Source organism: Procambarus clarkii, chromosome 49 (assembly GCF_040958095.1).
Source record: "Procambarus clarkii isolate CNS0578487 chromosome 49, FALCON_Pclarkii_2.0, whole genome shotgun sequence".
NCBI classification, from domain to species: Eukaryota; Metazoa; Arthropoda; class Malacostraca; order Decapoda; family Cambaridae; genus Procambarus; species Procambarus clarkii.
The window spans coordinates 17,168,583-17,186,003 of record NC_091198.1 but is presented as its reverse complement, the minus strand read 5'-3'; the positions used below and the strand labels follow the sequence as shown (position 1 = coordinate 17,186,003).

General features: G+C 41.1%; 3 non-coding genes across 3 annotated transcripts; all 3 read right to left on the bottom strand.

Annotated features, from left to right (window-relative positions):
* Positions 1 to 7,726: 7,726 nt before the first annotated feature.
* On the bottom strand, positions 7,727 to 7,867 carry LOC123763443 (U4 spliceosomal RNA). The gene has a single exon (XR_006773457.2). It is a non-coding gene; the product is annotated as a U4 spliceosomal RNA (small nuclear RNA).
* Positions 7,868 to 9,061: 1,194 nt separating this feature from the next.
* Positions 9,062 to 9,202, bottom strand: LOC123763442 (U4 spliceosomal RNA). Its single transcript, XR_006773456.1, has one exon. It is a non-coding gene; the product is annotated as a U4 spliceosomal RNA (small nuclear RNA).
* Positions 9,203 to 11,681: 2,479 nt separating this feature from the next.
* On the bottom strand, positions 11,682 to 11,822 carry LOC123763444 (U4 spliceosomal RNA). The gene has a single exon (XR_006773458.1). It is a non-coding gene; the product is annotated as a U4 spliceosomal RNA (small nuclear RNA).
* Positions 11,823 to 17,421: the final 5,599 nt, after the last annotated feature.

The window sequence follows — 17,421 nt, the reverse complement described above, 5'->3', positions numbered from 1 at the left end:
GGCTTACAGGTTCCGGAAGATGAGAGGAAATGTCAACACTGTGGAGAAATGCCCGTCAGACCACTGGAACATTATCTAACACAGTGCACAGTCACAAACCCATTAAGATTTCAACTTAGATTCAACAGAGCAGAAGAAGTTGTTAAACACATATGGCAAAATCTTACTGAAGCGACCATACGAGTCATAAATACTCATACTCCGCCCATGTAAAACAGAAACAAGCAACACTTAGTGGGCCAGCCAGAGGCTTAGGGCCAGCCAGAGGCTTAGGGCCCGCGCAGGAATATCCCTGCAAAAAAAAAAAAATTCAATTCATTTTCTTTTTTTATTATGCACCCCATACCCATCCCGTGGGCGGTGGTGTAAAGGATTACAGAGGCACATAATCGGTTCAGGAACTGAACCCTCTAGTTCGTTTAGCTAAGCAAATAACAATTTGTGACGCTAGTTACAAAATTATTAATATTATATATACATGTACACACTCTCATACATACATACATGTACATATATATATACGTATACATATATACATACACATACATATCTAATCACCTACACAAATACACACATCAATAATCTTTGTGTCACAAGTGATCAACAAGAGGCTCACAACAGTCACTATACAAGGCACTTTACATCTATGGTGAGTCACACAATTACTAGTCTTGCTGCACACCCACCCAACTGGGCGGCAGCTTTACAGTCATGTGCTCCACACCCACCCAACTGGGCGGCAGCTTTACAGTCATGTGCATGCATTACCTACAGTAAGCAAATTTTGGATACTTCGCTAAGATTTCGAGCAGCACATCATTATGAATGAAGTACTTACACATTTCTTGGACACTATTGATGGTGTTATCTCTAAATTCCGCGATTTTTTCACATTCCATTATATAATGACGCAAAGTATGCGAATAGTTCTGCTGACAGAGTTTACATTTAGTCAAATCTACATCAGCAGATGTTACAAACTCCCAGAGGTACTTGTAGCCGAGCCTAAGCCTAGCAGTGGTAACATCTAGAAGTCTGCTAACATTATTGGATGACCTATAGACGTGCGGTTCTTTTTGCATAATAGAATGATGATAGATGGAGTAACTGGTGTGAATTTAACTTTGCCTCAAGTCTCCGAAATTTAGTTGATGTTCCTGGGATATTGCTGCCCTCAGGCTGCTCAAAGGCAGTCCAAGTTGGTAATCAATTCCCTCTTTACGAGCAAAAGTCTTGGCCAACTCATCAGTTCTCAGTGGCTATTTTTACATTATCATTTACAACTAACTTAAGTTAAATAACAACCAGTAAACAGACTGCTGTTTTCTAATTCTAGTTCAGGCACTTCCTGGGATAAAACGCGAACATTCCTTGAGGAACTGTGAGGTGCTTATCTGTTTTTCCTCGTAACGGTCCCAAAGCTTCCACAAATGTTCATGTTTCTCTTTATTGCCCTTGCGGCGACTAGACTTTAGCTTTTGATCAGAAACCAGTTGGTATTGCAAGGTTACCAGGGACGCCTCACGGTACAGTAAGGGGATTAAAATATATAAAGCCAAGTTGTTCCTCACTGCCCTTTGATTCAGACGCTGGTGTCATCCTTCTACGTCATTGTTGGTCCTCACCAGTCGTCTAAATGCACACCAGTTCCCCAATTCCCACACACTGTTGCACAGCCACGTATTTTTTTATGTAATAAGTTAATTGTGTCGTTAAGGGTGGACTGCTAGCCGACTTTTCTAATTCAGCAAACGCCTTACAATTATGTAGTACATACGTACCACATAAGTACGTGTGTGTTACACACGTACACACACACACACACCTTGTCAAGCACAAGACGAAGCTTGAAAAAGTTTAGTGGTATGCCAATAGGCTAGTCCCAGGACTAAGAGGCATGAGTTACGAGGACAGGCTGCGAGAAATGCACCTCATGACACTGGAAGGCAGAAGAGTAAGGGGAGACATGATCACTACCTACAAAATTCTCAGAGCAATTGATAGGGTACATAAAGATAAACTGTTTAACACGGGTGGTAGGCGAACAAGGGGACACAGGTGGAAACTTAGTACCCAAATGAGCCACTGGGATGTTAGAAAGAACTTTTTCAGTGTCAGAGTAGTTAATAGATGGAATGCATTAGGATCGTACGTCAGGCTGCGAGCAGCCGCGTCCAACAGCCTGGTTGATCAGTCCGGCAACCAGGAGGCCTGGTCGACGACCGGGCCGCGGGGACGCTAAGCCCCGGAAGCACCTCAAGGTAACCACCTCAAGGTAAGGTGATGTGGTGGAGGCTGACTCCATACACAGTTTCAAATGCAGATATGATAGAGCCCAGTAGGCTCGGGAATCTGTACATCAGTTGATTGCCAGTTGAGAGGCGGGATCAAAGAGCCAGAGCTCAACCCCCGCAACCACAACTAGGTGAGTATACACACACACACACATACACACACACGTACACACACACACACAGACACAAACATACACACACTAATGCCTCTATTCACCTTGCAGTAAATAGGAACCTGAAAGTCAGGAAGCTGCTAAAGGCTGCATCTTGGGGATGTGTGTGTGTGTTAGATAAAAATATATGTTGTTTAGATATGATGGAGGAAAAGAGGGCGAGAGTCGGTACATTAGACAACAGACGCTTAGAAAGGCGGGGTCCAAGAGCTAACAGCTAAATCTTAGAAATAATAAATTAAAATATTTAATACACACACATACATGTTTCACATGAATTTGGCTGAGGGCAGACTGAGGGCTGATGGCCCCGTCGACGGGGCAGGAAGTCGGCGGTTGATCAAAGGCCTCCCACATCCTCAACATACCTGAGGATTATTCCGGCTAAATTTTAAACGGAAGTAATGTCTTGGTATTTACGGCTTCAGCGGGTGGGTGGGTCCGTGGGTTTATTACACTATGAGTGAAAACAATCGCCTATTCTCTATTTTATATTGCCGTTTGTAGAGCTAGAAGCTGTTGCCTCTTGTGTGCGTTGCACAAGGGGATTAATATCTGGATTAATAGCTTTCAATATTTCCAGTATTTTTTAAGGTATCGCTTAAATACCGAAGATACTGTTATTGGACACCGCTTAATTGACAATGTCTCAACAACGCAGGCTGAAGATGTGCGTGGCTCCTGCTATTGCAATGATGCTCATTTGCTTTTCAATGATGCGCCTTAGTTGCCCCCTCTCTAACTTACCGTTCTAAATACCCCTTCTCCATCTCTCGCAAACAATCCCCCCCTCATACATCTCCCCCCTTTCCTCCTGTCCCCCTGTCCATCTTTGTCGCCCTGTCCATCTTTGTCCCCCTGTCCATCTTTGTCCCCCTGTCCCTCATTTTGTCCCCTTGCCCACATTTTCTGTCCTCTGTCCCCGATCCCTTTCCCCCTGTCCCCCTCTCTGTCCCCCCTTTCCATCTCTCTGTCCCCCTGTCCCTCTCTATCCCATTGTCCCTCTCTCTGTCCCCCTGTCTCTCTCTGTCCCCCTGTTCCTCTCTGCCCTCCTGTTCCTCTCTCTGTCCCCCCTGTCACTCTGTCCCCCCTGTCACTCTGTCCCCCTGTTCCTCTATGTCCCCCTGTCCATCTCTGTCCCCCTGTCCTTCTCTCTGTCCCCTGTACCTCTCTGTCCCCCTGCCCACTCTTTCTGTCCGCTGTCCTTCATCTGTCCCCCTCCCTTTCCTCCAGTCCCCTTGTCCCTGTCTCTGTTCCCCTGTCCCTATCTCTGCCCCCTGTCCCCCTGTCCGCCCTTTCTGCCCCCCTGTTCCTGTCCCTCTGTCCCTGTCCTTCTCTGTCTGTCCCTGTCCCCCTGCCCACTCTTTCTATCCCCTGTCTCTCCTCTGTCCCCTCTCTCTTGGTCTCCTGCCCCCCTCTCCTCCCTCTGTCCCCCGGTCCCCCTCTCTGACCCTGTCCCTCTGTCCCCCGGTCCCCCTCTCTGACCCTGTCCCTCTGTCTCTGTGTTTCTGTCCCTCTGTCTCTGTCCCTGTCCCCCTCTCTGTCCCTGTCCCACTGCCCCCCCCCCTCTGTTCCCCCGTCCCTCCTCTGGCCCTGTCCGTCTGTCCCTGTCCCTCTGCTCCTGTCCCTGTCCGCCTGTCCCTGTCCCCCTCTGTCTCTGCCTCTCCTCGTTTCTGCCATTCTTTGTGTCAGCCTATCTCTCTGTCTCTTTCCTCGCTCTATCTCTGTCATTCTCTCACTGACTTTGCATATCCTTATCTATCCGTCTCTGTGTCTAACATTCTCTCCCTGACTCTGTCTATATCTATTTCTCTGTCTCGGTCTCCATCTCTTTCTCTCTCTCTCTCTCTCTCTCTCTCTCTCTCTCTCTCTCTCTCTCTCTCTCTCTCTCTCTCTCTCTCTCCTTACCTACATACATACATACATTTATTTAACACATGTGGTACACGCACAAGGGGACACAGGTGGAAGCTGAGTACCCAAATGAGCCACAGAGAGATTATAGAAAGAACTTTTCAGTGTCAGAGTAGTTAATAAATGGAATGCATTAGGCAGTAATGTGGTGGAGGCTGACTCCATACACAGTTTCAAATGTAGATATGACAGAGCCCAGTAGGCTCAGGAATCTGTACATCAGTTGATTGACGGTTGAGAGGCGGGACCAAAGAGCCAGAGCTCAACCCCTGCAAACACAACTAGGTGAGTACATACATACATACATAAGATATAAAACAGTGGAGGATTCCCAGGTAGAACAATCAACCACAATGCCCATTACCCCTTTACCCTGTTGTCCTTAACTACACAACTATACAAGAGTCATTAACACGTGTAATGGCTGATCCCCCATCACGATAGCATGAAGACCAATTGCCTGACCCGCAGTCCGTCTTGCTCCTCAAATAATTTTCGGGTTAACATGAAAACGTCTCTCGAGTTTATCTCTCTAATGTTGTTTTCCCATCTTTCATTTTATCAGCTTAGTTCCTTTATTATGCCCCAATTACTCATCCATTGAGAGGTAATTAAACTGAACCCAAATTTAATAAAGTTCCTTTTACTAAGCAAGCTACAGTCTTGATAAAGTCAGATATATTGTTTGTTAACACATTTCTCAACAATGAACAGTTAGTTTTATCAAGCTAACATATGCTAACACAACGAGTGAGAGTATTAACTGGTCTAATTATTTTATTAGACCAGTATATATTATTAGATTATACTGGCATAATTATATATATATATATATATATATATATATATATATATATATATATATATATATATATATATATATATATATATATATATATATATATATATAATGTATATATAATATATAGTGCCTGTTCATTACAACTATTTAACACTGGGAAGGGATCAGGATAAGGATTTGGGATGGGATGGGGAGGAATGGTGCCAAACCACTTGGACGGCGGTCGGGGATTGAACGCCTAGGACTGCTACTGTGCATTTAAATTACTAACTTACCTGAGAGTCTATATCCCTACATGTCAATGTTTGTGTATACTGGTAATGTGAGGAACATACAGAAGATAAGGGTAGCTGAACACCACAAAATGCTGAAGGACAACTTTATTAAAGTTGCATAATGAAATGTGTAAGTACTTCATTCATAATGATGTGCTGCCCGAAATCTTAGCGAAGTATCCAAAATTTGCTTACTGTAGGTAATGCATGCACATGACTGTAAAGCTGCCGCCCAGTTGGGTGGGTATGGAGCACATGACTGTAAAGCTGCCGCCCAGTTGGGTGGGTGTGGAGCAAGACTAGTAACTGTGTGACTCACTATAGGCATAAAGTGCCTTTTATAGTGACTGTTGTGAGCCTCTTGTGTAGTACATGTGTATACAACATTAATAATTTTGTAACTAGCGTCAAACATTGTTATTTGCTTAGATAAACGAACTAGAGGGTTCAGTTCCTGAACCGATTATGTGCCTCTGTAATCCTTTACACCACCGCCCACGGGATGGGTATGGGGTACATAATAAAGAAAGAAATAGAAGAAATTGAAATTGCATAATACGGTTATTGACATTCAATAATAGTAAGATAAAGCAATGAGGACCAATTGGAAGACCAGTGATCAGATGAATATTATAGGCTCAAGGGTAGCCTTCTCTTCTTGTATATAAATGAATAAATAAATTCGTTTGTTTAATTCTAATGCTTGTAGGCGAGAACAGTTGTGAACGCCAGCTAGCGCACAAGTACATGAGCGCCCAAAATACTTTTACACAAAAGACATGTACAGACAGGCGTGTGGCTTCTGACTTCGCTTTTATTGATTAATATTAAATATTAGGCGCTTACCTATAATAGTTATCATTTTATACAAGTATAACTCTCACATAATAAACATAAAAGGAGTTTATCCAAAAACTGACAGAAGTGTTGTGTTTTGTGCGTTGTATCGTGTTTGTGGGCATTCGGGTGTGTTGTGTTTACGCTGGCGGGCGGCGTCCCTACCAACTCCGGATTATGTCTATTACATCACTAAATTTCATTTAATAACTATATGCCTGTTAAGTATAAGATTTTAATTGCTAATAGCATTATATTGTCGTTTTAATATGGAACACGTACACATATGCGAAACGTCGAAAGCTGGTGTCCGAAGTGGTAAAAATATTAGTGTGCGATGTTGTCAATGTACGGAGTGTCTTGTATCCGAAACGCTACGCGTACTAGTGGCTCTACAAGAATGTAACAACTCTTGTATATATCTCAAAAAAAAATACACAGCATCACATCAACAATGGGTTCGAGATCGACCAAAAATACAGTTTCTAAATCATGCAACTGACATATGTGGAGAGCTAGTGTCACAATTGATATGTTTGTCCTGCACACCGCCCCCCATCCCGTGGGCAGCGGTGGATAGGTTACAATCACTTAGTTACTACCTACCTATTTCGCTAAAATGTCTGGTAGCAGATCATTTTGAATGAAATATTTACACATCGTTGGAACATTGGTTATAGAATTGTTTTTTCGCACTCCATCACATAGTGACGGAGGGTGTGCGAATAATTTTGTTGACACAGTTTACATTTGGTCAGGTCTACATCAGCAGATAATGAGAATTCCCAGAGATACTTATAACCGAGTCTAAGCTGAGCAGTAGTAACATCTAGAAGTCTGCTGATTTTATTGGATGATCCATAGATGCGTGGCTCCTCTTGCTATAATGATAGTATGACGATAGATGAAATTACTTGTGTCGATTTCACTTTGCCTCAGAGCTACAAGATTTTTGTGAAGTTCTTTGTGTACTATTGCTCTCAGACTGCTTATTGACATTCTAAGGTATTACTCAATTTCTCCTTAAAAGGCAGAATCTCTAAGACAAATAGTTCGGTCTGAAGGGTAATGGCCCAGTAGAGGCGGGACCAAAGAGCCAAAGCTCAACCCCCGCAAGCACAACTAGGTGAGTACTAGGGAGGGAGTTATTTGACCTCTCGACTCCCACCAGGTGACGATTTATTTGCTTAAAGCTAAAACATATCCATCACAATACAGTTACGGTCGTTTAATTAAAATATTTTTTCTGCGGTTGGAAGAAAACGCTCACAAAGTGGGACTTAATTAATTTTTATAATAATACTAATTAATTATTTATTAAATACAAATAATTAATTAATAATCATAAGTGATTAAGTAATTGATAATCCTTAAATGAAGAAGCATACTAGCTCATTATAACGAATAAATAGTTATTTAGTTCAATTGAAGCCCTTGAACGGGCTAACAAAAATTGCCGTAGCCGACGCTTTTACACGCCGACCCAGCGGGGTATTGGTTAAAGTTTTCAACTAGCAATAATCGCACCTCGGATATACCTCATTGGTTACGATACTGCCACGGCGCAAAGCTAGAGAACACACGGGCTGTGCGGACCAACCTCCGGGCGCTGCGGACCACGCCCTCTCACCTGTACTTTATGTTCTTATATCCGACATTTCAAATATTAATATAAATACCTTGAATAGTAATATTTATGGTGCTTTTGTCTATTTTATCTATGGTATTGATGTTAAACTAACTTACTGAGCACTTGAATATGTCATATACAAAATAATTTGTTATGCTCAGTTTCCGTCACTGCGTTAGATTAACAGGGTTTCGTTGAAGTTCTTGGTGCATTATTGTTCTTAGACTCAGACCAAGTGAAATAGAATAAGTTACACATCTATGAATCAATAAAATCAGCAGACTCCGATATGTTACTAATGCAAAGCAAAAAATAAAAAATCAACCTTTATATAAACGAGTGCCTTACCAAGTATTTGATTGTTGTTGAGTTTATTATGCACCCCATACTCATCCTGTGAGCGGTAGCGCAAAAAGCATTACAGAGGGCACAAAAGGTCTTTATCAGACCTCATCTTAGATTATTACATAAACAATTTCATCTATACACCTTACAGTTACAATGTCAGCGAGTTACAAAGAAAGTGCTATTTCAAGAGCTATATATTTACAGTAAGTCATTATACATTAATGGTAGGTCTTATCGCTAATATATAATAGTTTGACTAATGGAGATATTACAGTCATAGGGGAGCTGCTGTTTATTATTAGTCCTCACGATACACTACTTGAGCAGCGCGGATCCCTCCTCTAAAGGCTGCATCAAATTCGCGGTTGCAAATTCGCAAATAAAACCAAGGTGTTATCAAGCAGTGCTACACTAGGAATGGAACGATCATTGTAAAAGAAGGAAAGAACAGAAAAAAGATATGAAATAAAGTGTGACCAACAACTACTGGCCTTCTTTAATGATTGTGGTATATCTGAAAACCAGAATCCGTCCAATGCTAATACTGAAAAAAACTCACGAGTGACTGAGCCTAGCCTAACCTTGTCCAAGGTGCTGTCTTGTTGCTATAGATTCAGCTACTCGGAACAAGCTCCATGTAGCACGGGCCACAAGCACAACTAGGTGAGTACTAGGGATGGGAGTCATTTAACACCCAGCAGGTGACGATTTATTTGTCTAATGGTAAAATATATCCATCACTCTTTAGTTAGGATGGATAAAAGTTTAAATTATGTGTGAATTTGAAGCCCTTGAACGGGCTAACAAAAATTGCCGTAGCCGACGCTTTTACACGCCGACCCAGCGGGGTATTGGTTAAAGTTTTCAACTAGCAATAATCGCACCTCGGATATACCTCATTGGTTACAATACTGCCACTGCGCAAAGCTAGAGAACACACGGGCTGTGCGGACCAACCTCCGGGCGCTGCGGACCACGCCCTCTCACCTGTACTTTATGTTCTTATATCCGACATTTCAAATATTAATATAAATACCTTGAATAGTATTTTATGGTGCTTTTGTCTATTTTATCTATGGAATTAATGTTAAACTAATTTAATGAGCACATGAATATGTCATATACAAAATAATTTGTTCTGCTCAGTTTCAGTCACACTGCGTCAAATCTTATCTTGAGGTTATCTTGAGATGATTTCGGGGCTTTTCAGTGTCCCCGCGGCCCGGTCCTCGACCAGGCCTCCACCCCCAGGAAGCAGCCCGTGACAGCTGACTAACACCCAGGTACCTATTTTACTGTTAGGTAACAGGGGCATAGGGTGAAAGAAACTCTGCCCATTGTTTTTCGAGATCGGATCTCGAGACCTGGGATCGAACCCAGGACTACAGGATCACAAACCCAGCGTGCTGTCCGCTCGGCCGACCAGCTCCACGGTCCCCATATTAACAGGGTTTTGTTAAAGTTTTTGGTGTATTATTGTTCTCAGAGTCAGACCAAGTGAAATCAACACTAGTAATTCCAACTATCATCATACTATGATGCAAGAATAAGTGTCACACATCTATGAATCAATAAAATAAGTTGACTCCTAGATGTTACTAATGCACGGCTTAGACTCGCTATAAATATCACTGGGAATTTTCATTAGCTGCTGATGTAGACTTCAGCAAATGTCAACTGTGTCAACAAAATTATTCAACACCCTCCGTCACTATGTGGTGGAGTAAAAATAAAAAAATAAGATACTAGTATAGACCCAGAACCAAACCTCTTATCTAGTATCTATGACAACGCCTTAATTAAGTCATATTGATGCTCTCTCCACAGAGCATTCTCTCTCTCTCACACAAATCATATACACCGATGGTGCCCTACACCGCCCCACGGGTGCAGCTGGAAGTGCAGTTGTCCTGACAATGGGTGATGGCTTATATTTTGAGTGGAGAGTCCGTATAAACATCTGGGCCTCTATCCTTCAGACCGAACTATCTGCCTTGCTCCTTGCACTGAAATGTGTACAAGTCTCCAAACTTGATACATTAATTGTAAGTGACTCTTTATCATCCTTAAATGCTCTCAACTCTTTAAGACATAACTGTAACATGTTCGTGTCCGAAGCTAGACACAAATACAACAAAATTATTAATGATGGTAACAGAGTCCATTTTATGTGGTCTCCATCTCATGTTGGCCTCCGAATGCATGATAGAGCTCATGAGTTAGCCAAAGAATCTGCCTTTACAGGAGAAATTGAGTATAACCTTAGATTGTCAATAAACAGTCTGAGAGCAATAGTACACTTCAGCAAAACTTGAACTTCAGCAAAATCTTGAAGACCTGAAGCAAAGTGAAATCGACATCAGTAATTCCATCTATTATCATACTATCATGCAAGAGGAGCCACACATCTATGGATCATCCATTAAAATCAGCAGACTTCTAGATGTTACTACTGCTCGGCTTAGACTCGGTTACAAGTATCTCTGGGAATTCTCATTATCTGCTGATGTAGACCTGACCAAATCTAAACTGTGTGGAACTGAGCCGTGTTCAGAAGTACAGTACAAGTATCTGGGCATGTATGTTGGATACACATGTGAGAGTAAAAATGCTAAAATAAATCATATCAGCACCTTATGTAAAGCCCGTGTGCATCCTCTAAAAGCACTGGCTTTTTCTGGTAAAGGTGTTGGGGTACCTATCTTGCGGATGTTATACATAAGTACTGTTTGGTCCCTTATAGACTACGCAGCACCCGTTTTGTCTTACACAGGGCAAGGCAGAATTAAAAAATACAGCTGATACAGGACGAAGCTATGAGGATTATTCTTGGATGTCAAAGAAATGCAATGATTGAAATAGTGAAAATGGAATTAAACTTGAAGAGTGAGTATGATAAGAGTCCGTGACATTAACACTAGAGTATCTATTCGTTTCATGCGGAGAGGAGGAGGAGGAGGGGATAAGCTGCTTCACAGCGTTCAGAATTGCTTGAGTGACGTACACACTTCCCGGACACGGAGAGACACGCTTCACGAGGGGATTAGCTCATGACCTTAGGGAATACGATGTACTTGACTGCTGCAAACCCTTCCGACAGTGTAATAGGTCTGCTCCCTGGAATGTACAGAAAATAGAAGTCGAAATTGTACCCCTCAAGGTGAAAAAGATTCATCATGAACCGGGACAATTACGGTGTTTGTATGGAAGCATGATATCTGGGTTACCAAGAGACAAATTAATAGTTTACATGTATATTGTGACGGGTCGCAGTCCTGTCACAATAGTCACCTGATGGGAGTCATTTGATACCCAGCTGGTGACGATTTATTTGTCTAAAGGTAAAATATATCCATCACACTATAGTTACGATAGATTAAAGTGTCAAGATTCTGTGTTAAAATGAAGCCCTTGAACGGGCTAACAAAAATTGCCGTAGCCGACGCTTTTACACGCCGACCCAGCGGGGTATTGGTTAAAGTTTTCAACTAGCAATAATCGCACCTCGGATATACCTCATTGGTTACGATACTGCCACTGCGCAAAGCTAGAGAACACACGGGCTGTGCGGACCAACCTCCGGGCGCTGCGGACCACGCCCTCTCACCTGTACTCTATGTTCTTATAACCAACATCTCAAATACGAATATAAATTTATTAAATAGTAATATTTATGGTGCTTTTGTCTATTTTATCTATTAAATTAATGTTAAATTAACTTACTGAGCACTTGAATATATCATATACAAAACATTTGTCCTGCTCCGTTTCAGTCACTGCGTCAGATTAACAGGGTTTTGTTGAAGTTCTTGGTGTATTATTGTTCTCAGACTCAGACCAAGTGAAATCAACACTAGTAATTCCAACTATCATCATACTATGATGCAAGAATAAGTGTCACACATCTATGAATCAATAAAATAAGCTGACTCCTAGATGTTACTAATGCACGGCTTAGACTCGCTATAAATATCACTGGGAATGTTCATTAGCTACTGATGTAGACTTCAGCAAATGTCAGCTGTGTCAACAAAAATATTGAAACACCCTCCGTCACTATGTGGTGAAATGCAAAGAAAAAAATAAGGTACGTGAATTTAGAGACAGCTCTGTAGTGACTTCAGTTCTCCCTACACCATAACGGGTTTCAGAGAAATTCAAGTGTACAAGAAATTCGTGTATATTTAATTCCAATGACCAACTACTAGAAATTTTAACCAAGTATCCCCAGTTTGCCAACTGTTGTTAGTAACAAAATTCATTTTTTTGGTTCAGTCCCTGAGCCTATTATGTGCCTCTGTAACGCTTTCCACTACCGCCTCCTGTATGGGTATGCGGTGCATAATAAATGAACTAAACTGAACCAGTCTCAGTCTCGTAAACAAAACATGTAAGAAAACGCGCATATATTTGGAGGAGTAACTCAAAAATCGGCTAAAATCGGAATTAGCAACCTTAGTATTTATATTATTATTTATATATATTGAAGAGTTCTTACATTCTTGTAAAGTCACTAGCACGCATAGCGTTTCGGACAGGCCCTTATTCTTAATTTTCCCAGGAATACGACGCGCATAAGCGTTTAACAATCACGTACCCATTAATAAACAATACACAAATCAGTTGTAAAGTTGATGGTAAATTCCTTGGTGTCCTCATCGATAACAAGCGGAATTTCCAGGGACACATTCTAAATATATCAAAAAAAGTTTAAAAAACTGTTGGCATTCTTTCTAAGATCAGTTTTAGTTTAGTTCATTTATTATGCGACCCCATACCCAGCTTGTGGGCGGTAGTGGAAAGGGTTACAGAGGCACATAATGGGCTCAGGGACTGAACCCCACAATTCATTTAGCTAAGCAAGTTACAATCTTGATGAGCTAGTTACAAAATTCAATATAAGTCATCACATCAACAATGGGTTCGAGATCGACCTCAAGTACAGGTTGTAAATTAAGCAACTGACATATGTGGAGAGCTAGTGTCAAAATTTATATGTTTGTCCTGCACACCGCCCCCCATCCAGTGGGCAGCGGTGGATAGGTTACAATCACTTAGTTACTACCTACAGTTAGCAAACTGGGGATATTTGGCTAAAATTTCTGGTAGCAGATCATTTTGAATGAAATATTGACACATCGCTGGAACATTGGTTATAGAATTGTCTCTAAATTCACGTATCTTTTCGCACTCCATCACATAGTGACGGAGGGTGTGCGAATAATTTTGTTGACACAGTTTACATTTGGTCAGGTCTACATCAGCAGATAATGAGAATTCCCAGAGATACTTGTAACCGAGTCTAAGCCGAGCAGTAGTAACATCTAGAAGTCTGTTGATTTTATTGGATGATCCATAGATGTGTGGCTCCTCTTGCATGATAGTATGATGATAGATGGAATTACTGGTGTCAATTTCACTTTGCCTCAGATCTACAAGATCTTGTTGAAGTTCTCGGTGTACTGCTGCTCTCAGATTGCTCATTGACAATCCAAGGTTACACTCAACGGCTCCTTTAAAGGCAGAATCTTTGGCTAACTATATCCTTGCACTGAAATGTGTACAAGTCTCAAAACTTGATACATTAATTGTAAGTGACTCCTTATCATCCTTAAATGCTCTCAACTCTTTAAGACATAACTGTAACATGCTCGTGTCCGAAGCTAGACACAAATACAACAAAATTTCTAAGATCAGATATTATGTACCTCGCCATGCCCTGGTGATACTCTATTACTCCCTCGTCTATCCTTATCTCAACTATGGTATTTGTGCTTGGGGTTCTACTACTCAAAATCATTTACGTCCTCTAATTACTCAACACAAAGCTGCTATTAGGACAATATCCAACTCTGGCCCAGAACATATACATATAAATTTTGACACTAGCTCTCCACATATGTCAGTTGCTTAATTTACAACCTGTACTTGAGGTCGATCTCGAACCCATTGTTGATATGACGACTTATATTGAATTTTGTAACTAGCTCATCAAGATTGTAACTTGTTTAGCTAAATGAATTGTGGGGTTCAGTCCCTGAGCCCATTATGTGCCTCTGTAACCCTTTCCACTACCGCCCACAAGATGGGTATGGGGTGCATAATAAATGAACTAAACTAACTGGCGCCAGACATCACTCGGTACCCCTACTCAAATCTCTGAATATGTTAGATATTAAGTCACTACACATCCTCTCATGTGTATTATATATACAATCTTTGACATGATTGGGAAGGTCATTCCACATTCTGGGTCCCTTGATTTGTAGAGCATTTCTAGTTCGATTAAGTCGTATTCTTGGAATATCAAAAAGGTATTTGTTTCTGGTGTGGTGCTCATGGGTTCTGTTACAACCTTCAATGAAGCTTTTGAGGTCAGGATTGGCATTACAGTTCAGCGTTTTATATATATATATATATATATATATATATATATATATTGGTGTATACTGGCAGCAGGTTTTCTTTCAAACATGTTTCATTGAATATGACCGCATATTCTGTATTTATTATTTTCTGGTTTAGGGCTTCTATCCCTCTAACTATTTTCTTAGCATCAGGGCTTAATTGAAATAGGAGTTCTCCAAAACTCATTTTCGTACTTTTAAGGTGAAGAAAAGAAGTGATTTACTATAGAGTGTATTACACTTATTTGTATAATTTGCACGACGTTTCGAACCTCCATGGTTCATTCTCAAGTGAACAGATCTTACAATACTAGTTGATTTTATACCCGCATTTAGGTCAGGTGATAATACAATAAAGGTGAAAACATGGGGGGATACATAAGGGATAAATGTGAGGTGAAACATAGAGGCTGCAGAAGGCTTATTGGCCCATACGAGGCATCTCCTATCTAAACACAAAGATTAATCCAGTGTAATTGGCCTGTTATGTTGGACATTGTCTTCTGTGTTGGCATCGATATGTTCTTGTCTTGTCCTTACTCTCATGGTGGGTAGAGTAAATAGTTCCGTGATTTGGGTGTTCATGGCAGGTCGCTCTATTCTTATGTGAATTGCCTCAAGAATTTGTAATCTTCTTGAATCTTGGGTTTTGTCTATTATGCAAGTATTCTTGTTCAACATTTCTCTTGTTAGAGTAATGTCATGGGCTTGTCTCATGTGATTCCTAGGGGCACCAGATTGAAGATGGCATGTCAAACGCCTCGTCAGCTTGGTCGACGTTATACCTATGTACTTACATTGAAGGTTACATCCTTCGTGGGGGCAAGTGTACATGTATACAACGCTTGACTGCTGTAGAGGGTTCTCCGTCGGCTTCGGGCTGTTTTTGATAAGGAGTTCGGAAGTCTTCTTGGTTTTGTAGAATATTATCAGGTTTATGATAATATAAACGCCTGGAAATCGAAATGCTTCTGGACGATATCCATAAGCTAGAAGACAACAAAAAAGTCATCACCACTGACACACTTCAAGCTGAACTACTTGCAGAAGCAGGGAAAAAACGAGGAACATATTCATCTACAATCTTAACCCCACGACTCAAAGAAGCAGCGAAACAACTAAAAAATCTGAAAGACGTAACAATAAGAAAAGCCGACAAAACAGCAGCATATGTATTGATTCCTACCCATGAATACATGAAGAAAATTAGCGACATCCTAAGTGACGACTCCAAATTTCAACGAATCACGAGGAACCCCGTAGAAGACCTTAAGCGGAAAGTAAACAAAACAATTACAGCAATCAACGCAAAGAAAGGTAGTGTGCATTTCAATAAACTTCAAGGCGACTATGGCTTAGGATATGCCTACGGCAATGTTAAGACGCATAAACCAGGTAACCCACTACGCCCTATAATCAGCCAAATACCAACCCCAACTTATCACCTGGCAAAGAAACTCAATGAACTCCTAACTCCATACACTCCAAGTAAGTTTAGTCTACAAACATCAGCAGATTTCCTAGAATTGATCAAATCTACCCAGCCCGATGGAATCATCGCTTCCCTGGACGTTGAATCCCTATTCACCAACGTCCCAGTCGACACAACCATAGGAATGATACTGGACAGAGTATACAGAGACGAGAGCACCCCCAAATTAGACATACCTGAGCCACACTTGAAAAGTCTTCTCGAAGCATGTACAAAGGAAGCCCCTTTCATCAGTCCACAAGGAGACATGTATTTACAAATAGACGGAGTAGCAATGGGCTCCCCCTTAGGAGTTTTATTTGCTAATTTTTATATGGGAACCATCGAAGATAGGGTCTTCAGTAGCAGACAAAAACCAACTGTATACTGCCGTTATGTAGATGACATATTCGTAATAGTAAAAGACTCAGATGAACTAATTGACCTAAAAAGACACCTAGAGAGAGAGTCAGTACTCCGATTTACACATGAAAATAGTGAAAATAACAGTCTGCCATTCTTGGATGTACTAATAACAAAAACAGGAACCTCTTTAAGCACCAACGTATATACCAAGCCCACCAACATAGGATTATGCCTGAACGGTAGAAGTGAGTGCCCCCAAAGATACAAAGCCAGTGTTCTCAATGCTTATATTCGTCGAGCGCTTACCCACTGCTCTGAATGGAGCAACGTGAGTAGAGAGTTTGAAAGAGTAACTCAGGTATTGGTGAACAACGGATATAGCAACGCGGAAATAAACGCTGCTATAAGAAGACACTTGGACCGTTGGTATAATTCAGATCCTAGAACAGAAACCACAACACCCCCAATAAAATTATATTACAAATCAACCATGCACAGTGAACATATAAAAGAGGAAAGAATAATGAAAGAAATAATCCGTAAAGGAGTAAAAAGCACTACTCCTAACCAAAACATAAACCTGATAATATTCTACAAAACCAAGAAGACTTCCGAACTCCTTATCAAAAACAGCCCGAAGCCGACGGAGAACCCTCTACAGCAGTCAAGCGTTGTATACATGTACACTTGCCCCCACGAAGGATGTAACCTTCAATGTAAGTACATAGGTATGACGTCGACCAAGCTGACGAGGCGAATGACATGCCATCTTCAATCTGGTGCCCCTAGGAATCACATGAGACAAGCCCATGACATTACTCTAACAAGAGAAATGTTGAACAAGAATACTTGCATAATAGACAAAACCCAAGATTCAAGAAGATTACAAATTCTTGAGGCAATT